Raw genomic sequence first — 17,730 nt, 5'->3', positions numbered from 1 at the left:
CAGAAAACTAGTGAAGCATGTAAAATTGCTATGCTTAGAGCATTAAGTACTGAAACTTTAGTCAATATGTTCTGGCACTATGTGCAAACTTAAAGTGTCTTGTAATATTAAGAGTATAAAAGAAATCAAATTATTTAATATCAATAATACACTTATTATGTCCTTTCCAGTTACAACCTAAACAACAGGTACTATTAACTCACCTCAAGCAGGAGCTGACCAGGGGAACTGAAACCATCAGCCCTTGTCAACAGTAAAGTACCATTTAATCACCAACTTCAGTAAGTACCCTCACCATCCTCCTCAAATTGTATGGAATTAGGAAAAGTAGAAGTCTTGATTAAAACGGCTTTCTGCTATAGCAACGTTTTTGGTTGTATTGCTTACAACTTATTTTTTGGTTTTACATGTCCATTTCTACGGATACGTTCTTCCAGGTTAAGAAAGATAAAGGAAAAATAGCTCCTGCTAACCACAAAAACTGTTAAAGATTACTGCTCTTGGTTTTTCTTTACCATAAAGCATGTCTTATTAGTCATCTCCACCTATGAATACACTTGTCTGCAATAAACTGCTGCTGGTGCTGCCATTGCTCTCTCCTCAGAACTCTGGGTAGTCTACAATACAAACGACAACTGGTCTTTCAATCTCCAGCCAAGCCTGTCTCACAAAGGCCAATCTAACTTTGTTCAAAATAAATCAGCCTAACTGGGAGGCCAAGTTCCTGCTACTGCGAGATCGTAAGTATTTTCGGTTTCTTTCGTCAGTCCAGTTGGTAATAGCCTACTTTCTACTTAACAGCATACCAAATTTTAAGTTATTATACAACAGTTGTTTGCTTTCATGCTATTACTCATCTATCACACATGTCCCACCCAGAACAGCTGTAACAAATTACATTTCATACTGGGGAGAGGACATTTTCATATTGCCAACATCCGCTGGATCATCGAAAAAGCAAGAGAATTCCAAAAAAACATCTATTTCTGCTTTATTGACTATGCCAAAGCCTTTGACTGTGTGGATCACAATAAACTGTGGAAAATTCTGAAAGAGATAATACCAGACCACCTGACCTGCCTCTTGAGAAATCTATATGCAGGTCAGGAAGCAACAGTAAGAACTGGACATGGAACAACAGACTGGTTCCAAATAGGAAAAAGAGTACTTGTCAAGGCTGTATATTGTCACTGTTTATTTAACTTATATGCAGAGTGTATCATGAGAAATGCTGGGCTGGAAGAAGCACAAGCTGGAATCAAGATTGCTGGGAGAAATATCAACAACCTCAGATACGCAGATGACACCACCCTTATGGCAGAAAGCAAAGATGATTAGCCTCTTGATGAAAGTGAAGGAGGAGAGTTAAAAAGTTAGCTTAAACATTCAAAAAACTAAGATCATGACATCCAGTCCCATCACTTCATGGCAAATAGATGGAGAAACAGTGGAAACAGTGGTAGATTTATTTTGGGGGGCTCCGAAATCACTGCAGATGGTGACTGCAGCCATGAAATTAAAAGACGCTTACTCCTTGGAAGGAAAGTTATGACCAACCTAGATAGCATATTCAAAAGCAGAGACGTTCCTTTGTCAACAAAGGTTCATCTAGTCAAGGCTATGGTTTTTCCAGTGGTCATGTATGGATATGAGAGTTGGACTATAAAGAAAGCTGAGCGGCAAAGAATTGATGTTTTTGAACTGTGGTGTTGGAGAAGACTCTTGAGAGACCCTTGGACTGCAAGGAGATCCAACCAGTCCATCCTAAAGGAGATCAGTCCTGGATGTTCATTGGAAGGACTGGTAAAGCTGAAACTCCAATACTTTGGCCACCTCAGGCAAAGTGCTGACTCATTTGAAAAGACCCTGATGTTGGGAAAGATTGAGGACAGGAGAAGGGGACAATAGAGGATGAGATGGTTGGACGGCATCACCGACCCAATCAATGGACATGGGTTTGGGTGGACTCCGAGAGTTGGTGATGGACAGGGAAGCGGGCGTGCTGCAATCCATGGGGTCGCAAAGAGTTGGACATGACTGAGCAACTGAACTGACCTGACTGGGGAGAGGAGTGCTGATGGAGTTCCAGGAATGTATCTTCTTACCCCTTATTATACATTTAAAAGATGATACTGATTTTTTTTTTAATGATTAAAGAAGCCAGGAATAAAAATGTGATAGGTACCCAACCACAATCTCAGAAGTAACAATTTCATTCAACTAGATGGAGATTTGCTACATTGTAGGTACACTGTAGTTTTTAAACCCTAAGGGTGCTGAGTTGTTCTCAATCAGGTTTTGTTCACTCAATACTGAAGGAGTACATACAGTTTACAAAGCATTCCTTCACTTGGAAGCCTCTGTTGGGAAGCCACCACTAGATGAAATGCTCTCTATGGGAAGAACTGTTACTTTTCTGGCCAATGCAAAGTATGAAAATCTAGTCCCAAAGCTATTTCACATATTTCTGGCTAATTCACAGGTAATTATCGAGCAGTTCCAATTGTGGATTTGTCTAAATTGTGGTTTCCTAGAGATCATTTCACATGTTCATTTACTAATCTATCCTTTGGACAACAGTGATACATCTTTTCATTTTTATAAAAGTAATGCATATATGTACTTTAAGAAGTCAAACAGCACTTCTGGACTTATTTTTAAAACATTACAGCAATTATCATTCTTAATTCAGCTCCACCAAAGCACCCATCACATGTTCATACTTCTCTGGACTTTCCTGGTGGCTGAGACAATAAACAGGGAGACCAGGGTTCAATCCCTGGGTCGGGAAGATCACCAGGAAAAGGGAATGGCTACCCACTCCAGTATTCTTGCCAAGTGAACTCCACGGACAGAAGAGCCTAAGGGCTATAGCCCTCAGGGTCACAGAAGAGTTGGACACAACTGAGAAAGATATAGACACTACTCTATCTTGTTATTTTTGGTTTCAGATATTTTCCTTAAAAAAAAAAATTTTTTTTTTCTCCAGAAGATAGACTTCTGCTCCTCCACAAATGTTTTCCAGCTGCACTGTGCAACACAAGGAACTGACCCCAACAGGGGAAGCACAGAATCTTAACCACTGGGTCACCAGGGAAGTCTCCAAATATTCTTTTTGATATATCAACATTTGATGCAAGCAATGTTGCATTATCGTAACTATATAAACATTCTCAGCAAGACCATGTACTGAATTACTTTTTTTGTACAACTACTTCCTTTTCCTATGGTTAACGATGGCTTTTTCTTGTTTCCAGTTCAGTTCAGTTCAGTCGCTCAGTAGTGTCCGACTTTTGCAACCCCATGGACTGCAACACGCCAGGCCTCCCTGTCCATCACCAACTCCCAGAGTTTACCCAAACTCATGTCCATTGAGTCAATGATGCCATCCAACCATCTCATCCTCTGTCGTCCCCTTCTCCTCCTGCCCTCAATCTTTCCCAGCATCAGGGTCTTTTCAAATGAGTCATATCTTCACATGAGGTGGCCAAAGTATTCAAGTTTCAGCTTCACCATCGGTCCTTCCAATGAACATCCAGGACTGATCTCCTTTAGGATGGACTGGTTGGATCTCCTTGCAGTCCAAGGGACTCTCAAGAGTTTTCTCCAACATCACAGTTCAAAAGCATCAACTCTTTGCCATTCAGCTTTCTTTATAGTCCCAACTCTCACATACATACATGACTACTGGAAAAACCATAGCCTTGACTAGACGGACCTTTCTTGGCAAGGTCTCTGCTTTTGAATATGCTGTCTAGGTTGGTCGTAACTTTCCTTCCAAGGAGTAAGCATCTTTCAATTTTGTGGCTGCAATCATCATCTGCAGTGATTTTGGAGCCCAAAAAAATACAGTCAGCCACTATTTCTACATCTATTTGCCACGAAGTGATGGGACCAGATGCCATGATGTTAGTTTTCTGAATGTTGAGCTTTAAGCCAACTTTTTCACTCTCCTCTTTCACTTTCATCAAGAGGCTCTTTGGTTCTTCTTCACTTTCTCCCATAAGGGCGGTGTCATCTTGTTTTTATGTTGTATTATCTGTCATTAATTGAACCAACTCTACAACACAAGTATAGGTCTCTTAATACATTCAAACACATCAATCCATCCATCAGGTTTGCTCGTCATTCTCTTGGAAACACTTTTCCTCTGCCCTGCTCCAATGTGAACTGGTAACTCTCTAAAAGCTGCTGCTAAACTGTCATTCTGGGATTGTCCTCTCTTACAATTCCCCCTTTTCCTGGGACAGAACTCATTTTCTTATCGTTTTTTTCCTCCTTTTCTGTTTATTTTAGGAACTCATTTTTCTGAGTCTCACACTGTTCCTTTGTTTACTTTCTCATTAAGTGACACAGACATATCCTCCAGTATAATGAGAAAGGAAGTTTAAGAATGAATTTTTGAGCTCTTAATGTATTTTAAAACGTATTTATTTCGCCCTAACACTTGACTGATGGTTTGGTTGTATATCAAATTTCTAGGATAATAATTATTTTCCCCAGAATTTTCAAGGTAGTGCTCCACTGCTTCATCTGTTATTGGCAACATTCTTTTACACAAGGTCTATTTTCCCTCTCTAGAAGCTCTTCAAATATATGCAGTCTAGAATTCTATCAGTGTAGTTCATTCCTTGTTTACAACTCATCTTCCACTTCCATTGAACTTTTTAAACTTCAGCCATAATATTCTTAATTTCCAAAACTTTTCTTTTTTTAGTATTTTCTTACCTCATTAATGAAATATTCCTTCTCTTATCTCTGAGGATATTAATTTTCAAGTAACTCCCTGTTTCCCAGCACTGGTTTTGTTCCATCAGGTTCCTTTTCTTTGTCTATGTATCCATCTCTATTACCTCGAGGCTCCCTTACCCTCTGGTGGTCCTTGACTATTTCTGGAGCACTAAGATACTGACTGAGAACAATGTGGATACGTGGGCAGTGCTTTTCAGGGGGTTTCACTGTAGGGTGATAAAGCAGAGAGACCTGGCTATTTCATTCAAAAATTTCCAAATGGCAATATCTCCAAGTCTTTTAAAGCAGGGACAGTATTCTGGAAGATATCAATACCTTCTATCTTCCACTTTGGGAACAAGCAAGACTGCAAATGCTTTGGGAAATGATCATGGGTAGGGAGGTGAAGACCTCAACATTTGCTTCAATTTCCTTCTCTTTACTCTGTTGTCTCCTCTACCCTCATTCGTGCTGGAGTTTAATCTGATTTAATTACTCATTTAAAGAGTAAGCCTCCTGTTTGCCTGGGTAGACTCCCCTTACACTATACAGCCAAAAATCTGCAGGATAAACTGCTCCTTTAAAAATTTTAACCAATTTTGTTTTCAGCACCACCCCATACACCTGCTTTCAGATATAACATTGGTCCCCAGACCAAAGACTAAGATTCTACAGTGTGTGAACTGATTTGATTCTCAATGTCACTCTCCACGAGAAGTCTGGGTTTCAGTTTTCTACTAAGACAGTTTACTATTAATATGCACCTCAAACAACCATTTTCAAGCCTCTATTTTGTGGACCTTTGTCATCAGCTGTCTTTTCCTTCTGTTTTGTGGCTTAAATTTTTATTTTGATTCCTTTATGGTCATTTCTGTAGGGTTCTGAGAGGGATCAGAGAATTAAACAAGTGCTCAATGTGTTACACTTACTTGGAAACTTATTTTTTTTAATTTAGTATATCTGAAAAGACGTTTCAATGACAACATCTTTTTCTGCAAAACAAACCAGTATAAAAAAGGCTCTGATCTTACAGCCCAGTAGTACTTGGCAGGTACCCAATTAAGATTTGATTAATTGATTGCAAATTAACAGAGCCCTAATTACATGGATTTAGTCTGTATTTAGGGAAGCAGTCCACTAAGAAATGTCTTAAAAGGGGATACTTTTTATAAACGATATCAGTTATAAACTATTAGCCCAAACCAAAAACTATTATGTTCATTCCAAGAACAAAGTATATAAAGGAGGTATATAAAAAAAGTGTGGACCTCTCAGTTATCTATCTAGTATGACTGAAGGAAGAGAGTGACATTTTCTTATCAGATTTGTCAAAAGGTATGCTGTCTAACATTTTACAAAACTTACAGTGAGACAGCACCATATTCACTAAATGAAGAAAGTAAAGTTCATACAATTTTATCAGAGTCACAGATAATTTAACAGAAAAACTAACACAAAACCCAAATGGCTCAACTTCCAATAAAATTATCTATTAGGCCTGCTGGAGTTTTAACTGTTATACTAATAATTTCTAATCCAAATAAAAGAATTTAACAATTTCATACACTCTATTCATTAGTTTTAGTACATATAATATAAACATAATAACCTAAAGGAGAAAGTCACACATCAATGTTCAAAGAACAGCCCCTCCTCACTTTGAAAAACTTGAAAAAATTAGAAACTAAACCTCACTGCTTCTGAAATCTACTATAAAAAGACAATATTTCCTCATGAAGTTCTTTCATAAAAATAAATTTAAATTATCCTTTGGGCAAATATGGTTCCTACCCAGTCTAACTGGATAAATACATTAAAATGTACTTAATTTGTACAACTTCCCACTAATTCTACCTTCACCATACCTTTCATCTTAATTCCTTTCTCAGTTCAAAGGCCACATTTAAGAGTCCAAGGTTGCTTCCTTCTTGCATGACAGGTTCATTAGTGCCCCTAAACTTTTGAGACAATTACAAGTAACATCTACAGATTCTCAGTTTCCTAATGAGGCACTTTGTTAATAAAACAGTATCTAAGAAACTTCATAATTAATGCAAAAATTCAAGGTTAAAACTCAAGCTCTACAGCCATTCCTGAAGCTATAAACTTTAGTCTAAGAATCTATTACATTTCTGAAAGGATACACAAAATAATCAAAGTTAACTGGTCCGCTAAGTAGGGAGCAGACATTCAGCTCTTTATATCGAGCCACTAGAAAAAGGCAATAATTTAAGTTACGAACATTGTTAATTCAGTCAGTTGGGTCGCTTAGTGGTGTCCGACTCTCTGTGATCCCACGAATAGCAGCATGCTAGGCATCCCTGTCCATCACCAACTCCCGGAGTTCACTCAAACTCATGTCCATTGAGTCAGTGATGCCATCCAGCCATCTCATCCTCTGTCGTCCCCTTTTCCTCCTGCCCCCAATCCCTCCCAGCATCAGAGTCTTATCCAGTGAGTCAGCTCTTCACATGAGGTGGCCAGCGTACTGGAGTTTCAGCTCTAGCATCATTCCTTCCAAAGAACACCCAGGGCTGATCTCCTTTAGAATGGACTGGTTGGATCTCCTTGCAGTCCAAGGGACTCTCAAGAGTCTTCCCCAACACCACAGTCCAAAAGCATAAAGATTGTTCAGTTCAGTTCAGTTGCTCAGTTGTGTGGGACTCTTTGCGACCCCATGAATCACAGCACGCCAGGCCTCCCTGTCCACCACCAACTCCCAGACTTCACTCAGACTCACGTCCATCGAGTCGGGGATGCCATCCAGCCATCTCATCCTCTGTCGGCCCCTTCTCCTCCTGCCCCCAATCCCTCCCAGCATCAGAGTCTTTTCCAATGAGTCAACTCTTCACATGAGGTGGCCAAAGTACTCGAGTTTCAGCTTTAGCATCATTCCTTCCAAAGAAATCCCAGGGCTGATCTCCTTCACAATGGACTGGTTGGATCTCCATGCAGTCCAAGAGACCCTCAAGAGTCTTCTCCAACATCACAGTTCAAAAGCATCAATTCTTCGGCACTCAGCCTTCTTCACAGTCCAACTCTCACATCCATACATGACCACAAGAAAAACCATAGCCTTGACTAGACGGACCTTAGTCAGCAAAGTAATGTCTCTGCTTTTGAATATGCTATCTAGGTTGGTCATAACTTTTCTTCCAAGGAGTAAGCGTCTTTTAATTTCATGGCTGCAGTCACCATCTACAGTGACTTTGGAGCCCCCAAAAATAAAGTCTGACACTGTTTCCACTGTTTCCCCATCTATTTCCCATGAAGTGATGGGACTGGATGCTATGATCTTTGTTTTTTGAATGGTGAGCTTTAAGCCAACTTTTTCACTCTCCTCTTTCACTTTCATCAAGAGGCTTTTTAGTTCCTCTGCACTTTCTGCCATAAGGGTGGTGTCTTCTGCATATCTGAGGTTATTGATATTTCTCCCGGCAATCTTCATTCCAGCTTGTGTTTTTTCCAGCCCAGTATTTCTCATGATGTACCCTGCATAGAAGTTAAATAAGCAGGATGACAATATACACCCTTGACGTACTCCTTTTCCTATTTGGAACCACTATGTTGTTCCATGTCCAGTTCTAACTGTTGCTTCCTGACCTGCATACAGATTTCTCAAGAGGCAGGTCAGGTGGTCTGGTATTCCCATCTCTTTCAGAATTTTCCACAGTTTATTGTGATCCACACAGTCAAAGGCTTTGGCATAGTCAATGAAGCAGAAATAGATGTTTTTCTGGAACTCTCTTGCTTTTTCCATGATCCAGTAGATGTTGGCAATTTGATCTCTGGTTCGTCTGCCTTTTCTAAACCCAGCTTGAACATCAGGAAGTTCACGGTTCACGTATTGCTGAAGCCTGGCTTGGAGAATTTTGAGCATTACTTTACTAGCATGTGAGATGAGTGCAATTGTGTGGTAGTTGGAGCATTCTTTGGCATTGCCTTTGTTTGGGATTGGAATGAAAATGGACCTCTTCCCATCCTGTGGCCACTGCTGAGTTTTCCAAATTTGCTGTAGACAACCTCAAAGTGAGAGCCTTAAGGTAAGTAACAAAATCATGCTTTAGCATAGAGGCAGTAGACATGGAGTAGAAGACTGGATCAAATTCTGCCTGCTCTAACTCTGTGATCTGGCCAAGATATATAACCTTTTAAAACTGCTTTAAAGTTTATAATTATGAATGATTTTGAACATTTCGTAAAGTATTAAAAATCACACCTACAGAATAGGTTTAACTGTTAACTTTTAGTTATTTTACTTTCATACTCATCTCTTTGTTTCTGCTGTTTGTTACAGGCATAGACCAGTTACCTTTTTATTATCAGGTAGTTATAGCCAAAGAAAATCAAATACTAAGTACTTAACTACCATTACAACCTTGATACTCTGTAAAATGCCACATAGAAACAGAACCACTATTCACAACTTTAAAACTTACTAGAAAAAAAAAACAAGCTAATATACTATATGTCATTGAAGTTTATTTTAAGAACTTAAATTATTTATGTACCACTATAAGAGGATAATGGCCAATTAAACTCTCAGAGTACATTATTTTTTAATTACAGAAAATTTCAAACACAAAATAGAACATTATAATGAAATCCGATTATACCCATATCCCAGTTTCCACAATTATTAATTCACATCCACTGTTAATTTTATTACTACTATCTTAAGTAATTTTGAAGGAAACTATAAACATCCTATCATATTCATGCATAACTATTTCAGTAGATAACTAACTTTAAAAGATGTGTTCTGTTGGGAAAGTTAGCAAGAAACAAAATATATCCAATAACTCCTTATTACCAAATATCTAATGTTCAATTTTCTCCAACTGTCGATAAAGTTATCTTTTACTTTCCTTTTACAACATATTAGAATAAGGATCTAAATAATCCAGCTGTGACTGGTTCAATGTTTCTGTCATCTCTTTTAATCTACAGGTTCCCACTCCCACTTCTAAACTCCCTCCAATTTTTTGACAGAAGAAATCAGGTAATTTGTCTGTGGTCTGTATGTTTTGCTGATTTATCTCCTTGTTGTCACTTAACATGCATCTCAGTCTCTGTATGTCTGATAGCTCAGTTGGTAAAGAATCCGCTTGCAATGCAGGAGATCCCGGTTTGATTCCTGGGTGAGGAAGATCTGCTGGAGAAGGGATAGACTATCCACTCCAGTATTCTTGGGCTTCCCTTGTGGTTCAGCTGGTAAAGAACCCACCTGCAATGTGGGAGACCTGTGTTCGATCCCTTAGTTGGAAAGATCCCCTGGAGAAGGGAAAGGTTACCTACTCCAGTCTTTTGGCCTGGAGAATTCCATGGATTATATACTCCATGGGGTCACAAAGAGTTGGACACAACTGTATGACTTTCACTTACTGATCACTGCCTAAATGGTGTGATGTTCATTTACAAAATGCTGACATCCAAATTCCATAATTTTCAATTATTTGCTGAAATATTTCTATAAGAAATGAACTTACCTTTACTTTGATGTACATTTTCAATTACCTTGATGTATAGCTTATATAAAAAAGGCAAGGTAGATGTTTGTATCTTTCCTTTCATATATTGGCTTTAAAAATGAGTCTAAACCAACACAATGTTATAAAGCAATAATCTTCCAATTAAAAAATAAAAAGTTGAGTTAATTTCCTAACATCCTCTAAAATAGACCAATTAGTCTGCTTATTCATTTACTGATAAGGTAGCATGATGAACTCATGAACTTTGACAAATCTGACAGGTTTCAATTACTGTCCCTTTTCACAGTTACTGAATATTATCACCTGTTTTGAAGCTTAAATTGTTCCATTTTTGGCTAGAGGGAACCCAATCTATTGTTGATTCTTACTGAATCTATAGCTGATTCTTGTTCAATGTATAGTTGATGCTTGAGACTTTTAGTTATAATCCTAGCACTGCTTTGAAAGTTTCCTTGAGCTCTATTATAAAATGTTCTAGGCATATATTATTTATTTACTACCTCAAACCTGGAAACATTTATTTATTTCAAGAAACCCTGGTTCTTTTATTTGGAAAACACAAACTGGGCATCCGAACTGGGTCACAGTGTTTTCTTACCACTTAAGAATTTTTCTGAATTACTGAAAAAGCCCTTTTGGACTTTGTAGTGGGTTCAAAGTGTCACCCACCCCCCAAAAAATTCATGTCCACCTGGAACCTCAGAATATGACACTTAGAAATATAGACATGGCATACACAATTAAAGAAAGATTGACGTGAGATCATACTGGATTAGAGTGGGCACTAAAACCAATGAGTATGTCCTCATCAGAGAGAAACAATGATACAGAGACACACAGAGCAGAAGACCATAAGAAGACAGAAGCAGAGATTCCAGAGATGCAGCTACAAGTCAAAGGATGTGAAGGACTGCCTGGAACCACCAGAAATTATGGCAAGAGGCAAGGAAAGAATCTTCCCTAGACCCCACAGAGGCAGCAAGGATCTGGCAACACCATGACTTCAGACTTCTAACCTGCAGGGGCGATCCTAAGATGGCAGAGGAATAGGACGGGGAGACCACTTTTTCCGCCACAAATTCATCAAAAGAACATTTGAACACTGAGCAAATTCCACAAAACAACTTCTGAATGCTGGCAGAGGACATCAGGCACCCAGAAAGGCAGACGTCTAACCTCCAGAACAGTGAAGAAGTAAGTTTCTGTGGCCTTAAGTCGCCAAGTTTGTAATGAATTCTAGTAGCAGCCCAAGCAAACTAATATAGACATAGTTTTTTTTTTAACTAATAAAAATGAATATATGGGTGTATAATAAATTGGTTAAGACTTCGTACACCTTCATTAATGCAGAATCCAATTTTTTCTAACTACTTTTCATCCCAAGTTTGTTGATAACCATTTCTCCAACAGTATCATTCTCTATGCTATCCAGAATAGTGGTGATTTGCAGAAAATATAGTCAATAAATTCGTAATATCTTTGTATAGTGATGGTTGGTAAATGGACTATCATGGTGATCATTTTAAAATGTATACACATATCAAATCATTATGTGTGTACCAGGAACTAACATAGTGTTGTAGGTCAACTGTATTTCAAAAAGAAACAATCAAACTCAAAGCAAAGAGATGGCGGTGACAGCTGGTGACAGGAGGAGGAACTGATGAAGGCAGTCAAAAGGTACAAAGTTCTAGTTCTAAGTTAAGTACTAGGGATGTAATGTACAAGCATGATAAATGTAATAAGTACTAGGAATGTAATGTACAAGGATGATAAATGTAATTAACACTCCTGTATGTTATACCTGAAAGGTGTTAAGAGAGTAAATCCCAAAACTTTTCATCACAAGGAAAAAATTTTTTCCATTTTTTTAATGTTGTAACTATATGAGATGAGATGATGGATGCTTACCAAACTTTCTGTGATAATCATTTCATAATTTTCAGTTCAGTTCAGTCGCATCCGACTCTTTGCGACCCCGTAGACTGCAGTACACCAGGCTTCCTCGTCTATCACCAACTCCTGAAGCTTACTCAAACTCATGCTCATTGAATTGGTGATGCCATCAACCGTCTCATACTCTGTTGTTCCCTTCTCCTCCTGCCTTCAACCAATGCCAGCATCAGGGCATTGACTTACCATTCAGTAAGTCAGTTCTTCACATCAAGTGGCCAAAGTATTGGAGCTTCAGCATCAGACCTTCTAATGAATAGTCAGGACTGATTTCCTTTAGGATGGACTGGTTGGATCTCATTGCTGTCCAAAGGACTCTCAACAGTTTTCTCCAACACCACAGTTCAAAAGCATAGATTTTTCAGCACTCAGCTTTTTTTATAGTAGAACTCTCACATCCATACATGACTATTGGAGAAACCACAGCTCTGACTAGACAGACCTTTGTTGGCAAAGTAATGTCTCTGCTTTTTAATATGCTGTCTAGGCTGATCGTAACTTTTCTTCCAAGGAGCAAGTGTCTTTTAATTTCACAGCTGCAGTCACCATCTGCAGTGATTTTGGAGCCCCCAAAAATTGTCTGTCAATTTTCCCACTGTTTCCCAATCTAATTGCTGTGAAGTGATGGGACCGGATGCCATGATCTTAGTTTTTTGAATGTTGAGTTTTAAGCCAACATTTTCACTCCCCTCTTTCACTTTCATCAAAAGGCTCTTTAGTTCTGCTTTCTGCCATGGGGGTGGTGTCATCTGCATATCTGAGGTTATTTGATATTTCTCCCGGCAATCTTGATTCCAGCTTGTGCTTCATCCAGCCCAGCATTTCACATGATGTACTCTGCACGTAAATTAAATAAGCAGGGTGACAATATATAGCCTTGACGTACTCCTTTTCCGATTTGGAACCAGTCTTGTTCCACATCCAGTTCTAACTGTTGCTTCTTGACCTGCATACAGATGTCTCAGGAGGCAGGCAAGGTGGTCTGGTATTCCCATCTCTTGAAGAATTTTCCATAGTTTGTTGTGATCCATACAGTCACAGGCTTTGGCGTAGTCAATAAAGTAGATGTTTTTCTGGAACTCTCTCGCTTTTCTGATGATACAACAGATGCTGGCAATTTGATCTCTTGTTCCTCTGCCTTTTCTAAAACCAGCTTGAACATCTGGAAGTTCACAGTTCATGTACTGTTGAAGCCTGGCTTGGAGAATTTTGAGCATTACTTTGATAGTGTTAGATGAGTTCATTTGTGCAGTAGTTTGAGCATTCTTTGGCATTGCCTTTGTTTGGGATTGGAATTAAAACGGACCTTTTCCAGCCCTGTGGCCTCTGCTGAATTTTCCAAATTTGCTGGCATATTGAGTGCAGCACTTTCACAGCATTATCTTTTAGGATTTGAAATAGCTCAGCTGGAATTCTATTACCTCCACTAGCTTTGTTTGTAGTGATGCTTCCTAAGGCCCACTTAACTTCTCAATCTAGGATGTCTGGCTCTAGGTGAGTGATCACACCATCGTGATTACCTGGGTCGTGAAGATCTTTTTTGTATAGTTCTTCTGTGTATTCTTGCCACCTCTTCTTATATCTTCTGTTAGGTCCACACCATTTGACTTTCATAATGTCATTATATAGTATACCTTAAACTTACACAGTGTTGTAAATAGCAATTATATCTCAATAAAATTGGAAGAAGAAAAACAGTGGTGATTCCTCAGGAAATCCATTAAGAACTACATTATTGGTACTGGCCTTTTATACCGGTTTTGCAATTAAGTTTGTGGGTTGCAAAGGGTTGGACATGACTGAGTGACTTTCACGATGTAGAATTACCCAACTTACGACTTTCTTGGGATTGTTGGCACATGTGTCTGATGAATTTCCCCCAGTTCTCTCACTTTCTATTAGGGGTCCTAGGGGGTTAAGAAAATTCCACAATAATCTATGAATGCTTTTCCCAAGTTTTTGCTATCTATTCTCCAGATTTAAGGACAGAACTTTGTATGTTCATATAGTCACAAGCAGTGGCAACTATCCAGATGCACAGTCAACAGTGATCATACACGGAAAACAATTAGAATCTCACTTCAGCGATGTCAGAATGTGAAATTGAAACAAACAAAAAAACTGGGTTCTCAGAATTGATCAAATATGCTAAATGAGTCAGAAGACAAAAAGAAATATAACCTAAGATAGACAGCTCTAGAATTTTTCTAATAGGTTCTTGCCTTACTATCTTTTTAGAGTAACTTTTACCAAACTATCTTCCTAAAATGGTTTCACCACATTGTGATTCAGTGAGAAAGAAACCTTTTTAATGGTATCTTTAATGGTATCTTCTTGCAGAGCATTATTCCTTACCAGGCTTTCCTGGAGGCTCAGTAGTAAAGCACCCGCCTATGTAGGAGACACGAGTTCCATCCCTGATCCAGGAGGACTCCATGTGCCACGGAGCAACTAAGCCTGTGCACCACAACTACTGAGGCACACAGGCTAGCTGTGCTCTACAGCCCGGAAGCCGCAACTACTGAGCCCATGCACTGCAACAACTGAAGCCCACTCGCTCTAGAGCCCATGTTCTGCAATAAGAGAAGCCATCGCAACGAGAAGCCTATGAAGAGCAACTACAGTGTAGTCCCCACTTGCTGTAACTACAGAAAAGCCTACATGGCAATGAAAACCCAGGATAGTCAAAAATAAATAAATAAAATTATTTTTTAAAAAACTACTCTGTATAAGATAATATGCAGAAATTTCAGCTTTATTGCTCAACTCCCTATGACATCTTCAATCTTCCTCTCCGGTCTTATTTCTGATCATAGTCTTTAACATTTTTGCCTCAATTCAAGAGTGGGGAAAGAAATGGTAACTGGAAGAAACCATCAATTAGACTTAGAAGCCAAGAACAAATTCACATATGAACATGAACCAATTACACTAAAACAATCTAAAGATGAAAAAATCTTGTTTGCACACAGCACGCAAACATCCTTATTTTTTCAGAGCATCTCTACTTGTCCAAAAGACAGTTCTTTATTATATCACCCCAAACACTCTATCAGCCTTCCCCAACTCAGTAACTGGCAATGCCATTTTAATAGCTGCTCAGTCCAGGACTTTAGTGTCACCCTTGACCTCCTCCTTTCTCTACCTCACATCCAATCCAATAACAAAATCCTTTTAAGGAGCGTCCCTGGTGGCTCAGATGGTAAAGAATATGCCTGCAATGCAGGAGATCCAGATTCGATCCCTGGAGAAGGGAATGGCAACCCAATCCAGTCAATACTCTTGCCTGGAGAAGTCCATGGACAGAGGAGCCTGGCAGGCTACAGTCCATGGGGTAGCAAAGAGTCAGACAACACTCAGTGACTAACCCTTTCACTTTCTTTCATTGAAATGGAACATTTACAGAAATGAGCCATTTCTCACCACTTCCACTAACATCTTCCTGGCTGAAGCCACCATAATATGTGGTCTCTGGAAAACAGCCACTAAACTAGTCTCTCAACCCTCCAATGAAGATCTCTCCTGCCGATGAATTATCCTCCACTTAACAGCCAGTGATCCTTTAATAATGTTAGTCCATACTATTCCTGAAAATGTTTGCCATCTTACATAAGCCATAAATGAACACCAGAACAATGGCTTACTCCTCCTCCTCCGTCTACCTAACTCAACTGCTCTAGTCATACTGACCTCCATGCTATTTTCTGAATATAGCTTGACTGCTCCTATCTCAGGGCTTTTGCACTTGCTATTCCCCCTCCTGGAATACTCTCCCTTAAAATCTGTTTATGGCTTGACTCTTTCGTCCAGATTTCTGTTCAAATATAATCTAATCCAAGAGGCTTTCTCCAATGCCTTACATAATCACCTCCAGAAGCCATCACCTTTCTCTCTCTACCCTAACTTTACTCTCCTTTAAAGCACTTACAATACCTGTCATAATACACATTTATCTCTTTATTGTCCACAAAAGGTACTCTGTTAGCTTTGTCTCTTTTGTGTAGTACTACATTTCTAAGAGTCTAGGGCTGCTTCGCATAGTTTGTTGAATGAATGAGTTAATCTCAGCTCCCCCTTGCTACCCTAGTATGTACATCTTATACTGAGTATGTGCTGAGCATGCATGCATTTAGAATTTATACCTGAATAATTTTCATTAAACATAATCATTAAATCTAAGCTTTTCCATCAGGTGCATAGTCTATCTCAAAGCAGGAAGAAAAACTAGCTAAGTAAGAATTACTAAACTCCACAAGTAAAAAAGGAACATTATAGAAAAAAAAATCTAAATGGGTAATCAATGAGTACCCAATATCCTTCAACTCAATTCAGAGTTAAGACATTCACTCATGATTACTTAAGTATTAGTACTCTTATTTTACCCACTCATAAAGTATTAAGCAATATTCTACCTTTTAGATTCAGATTTAGTGAAAGTCGCTCAGTTCTGTTCAACTCTTTGTGACCCCATGGACTACATATATAGTTCATAGAATTCTCCAAGCCAGAATACTGGAGTGGGTAGCCTTTCCCTTCTCCAGGGGACCTTCCCAACCCAGGGATTGAACCCAGGTCTCCTGCATTGCAGGTGGATTCTTTACCAGCCAAGCCACAAGGGAAGCCTTGGATATTTAGAATATTCTGCCCATGCTAAACCAAATAAATTACTTCAGGCATCCTAACATAAGAAGACATGGAATTAAGTTACAGGCCTTGGAAAATGTTAATCTTTTGGCAAGAAATTAATTTTTATCAGCTATTCAATATTTGGGCTTCCCAGGTGGTGCCAGTCATAAAGAACCTGTCTTCAAGGGACGTGGGTTTGAACCCTGGGTCAGGAAGATCCCCTGGAGAAGGGCATGGCAAACCACTCCAGTATTCTTGTCTGGAGAATCTCATGGACAGAGAAGCCTGGTGGGATACAATCCATAGGGTCACAAAGAGTGAGAGACAACTGAAGCAACTTAGCACTCATGTATTCAAAAATTTAAAACTCCCAACAAACAAAAGTCTAGGACAAAGAGCATTCTCAGATGACTACCAGCACAGAGAAGAGTTAACATCTATCCTTCTCAAACTACTCTGAAAAACTGCAGAGGAAGTAACGCTTTCAAACCAGTACTACACAGCCAGCAACCTTCATACCAAAACACACAAGTGAAAATGAAAGTTGCTTGGTCATGTCCAACTCTTTGTGATCTCATGGACTATACAGTCCATGCAATTCTCCAGGCCAGAATACTAGAGTGGATAGCCTTTCCCTTCTCTGGGGGATCACTCCAACCCAGGGATTGAACCCAGGTCTCCTGCATTACAGGTGGATTCTTTACCAACTGAGCTATGAGGGAAGCCCAAGAATACTGGGGTGTGTAGCCTATCCCTTCTCCAGATCTTCCCAACCCAGGAATCAAACCAGGGTCTTCTGAATTGTAGGTGGATTCTTTACTAACTGAGCTATCAACAAAGAGAGCACAAAAAAAAATTACTCCCAATATCACTGGTGAACATCCACCAAAAAAATACTCAACAAAAAAGTGACTAACCAAACTCAGCA

At 39.1% G+C, this 17,730-nt stretch overlaps 1 protein-coding gene across 1 annotated transcript in view; it reads right to left on the bottom strand.

Annotated features, from left to right (window-relative positions):
• Positions 1-17,730, bottom strand: part of SCAF11 (SR-related CTD associated factor 11) — a 52,972-nt gene that overhangs the window by 12,662 nt on the left and 22,580 nt on the right. The gene's annotated exons all lie outside the window — the stretch shown is intronic.

The sequence above is a fragment of the Capricornis sumatraensis genome, chromosome 4, assembly GCF_032405125.1.
Source record: "Capricornis sumatraensis isolate serow.1 chromosome 4, serow.2, whole genome shotgun sequence".
Classification (NCBI taxonomy): Eukaryota; Metazoa; Chordata; class Mammalia; order Artiodactyla; family Bovidae; genus Capricornis; species Capricornis sumatraensis.
The sequence above is the reverse complement of the archived record's forward strand: the minus strand, read 5'-3'. Positions and strand labels throughout refer to the sequence as shown.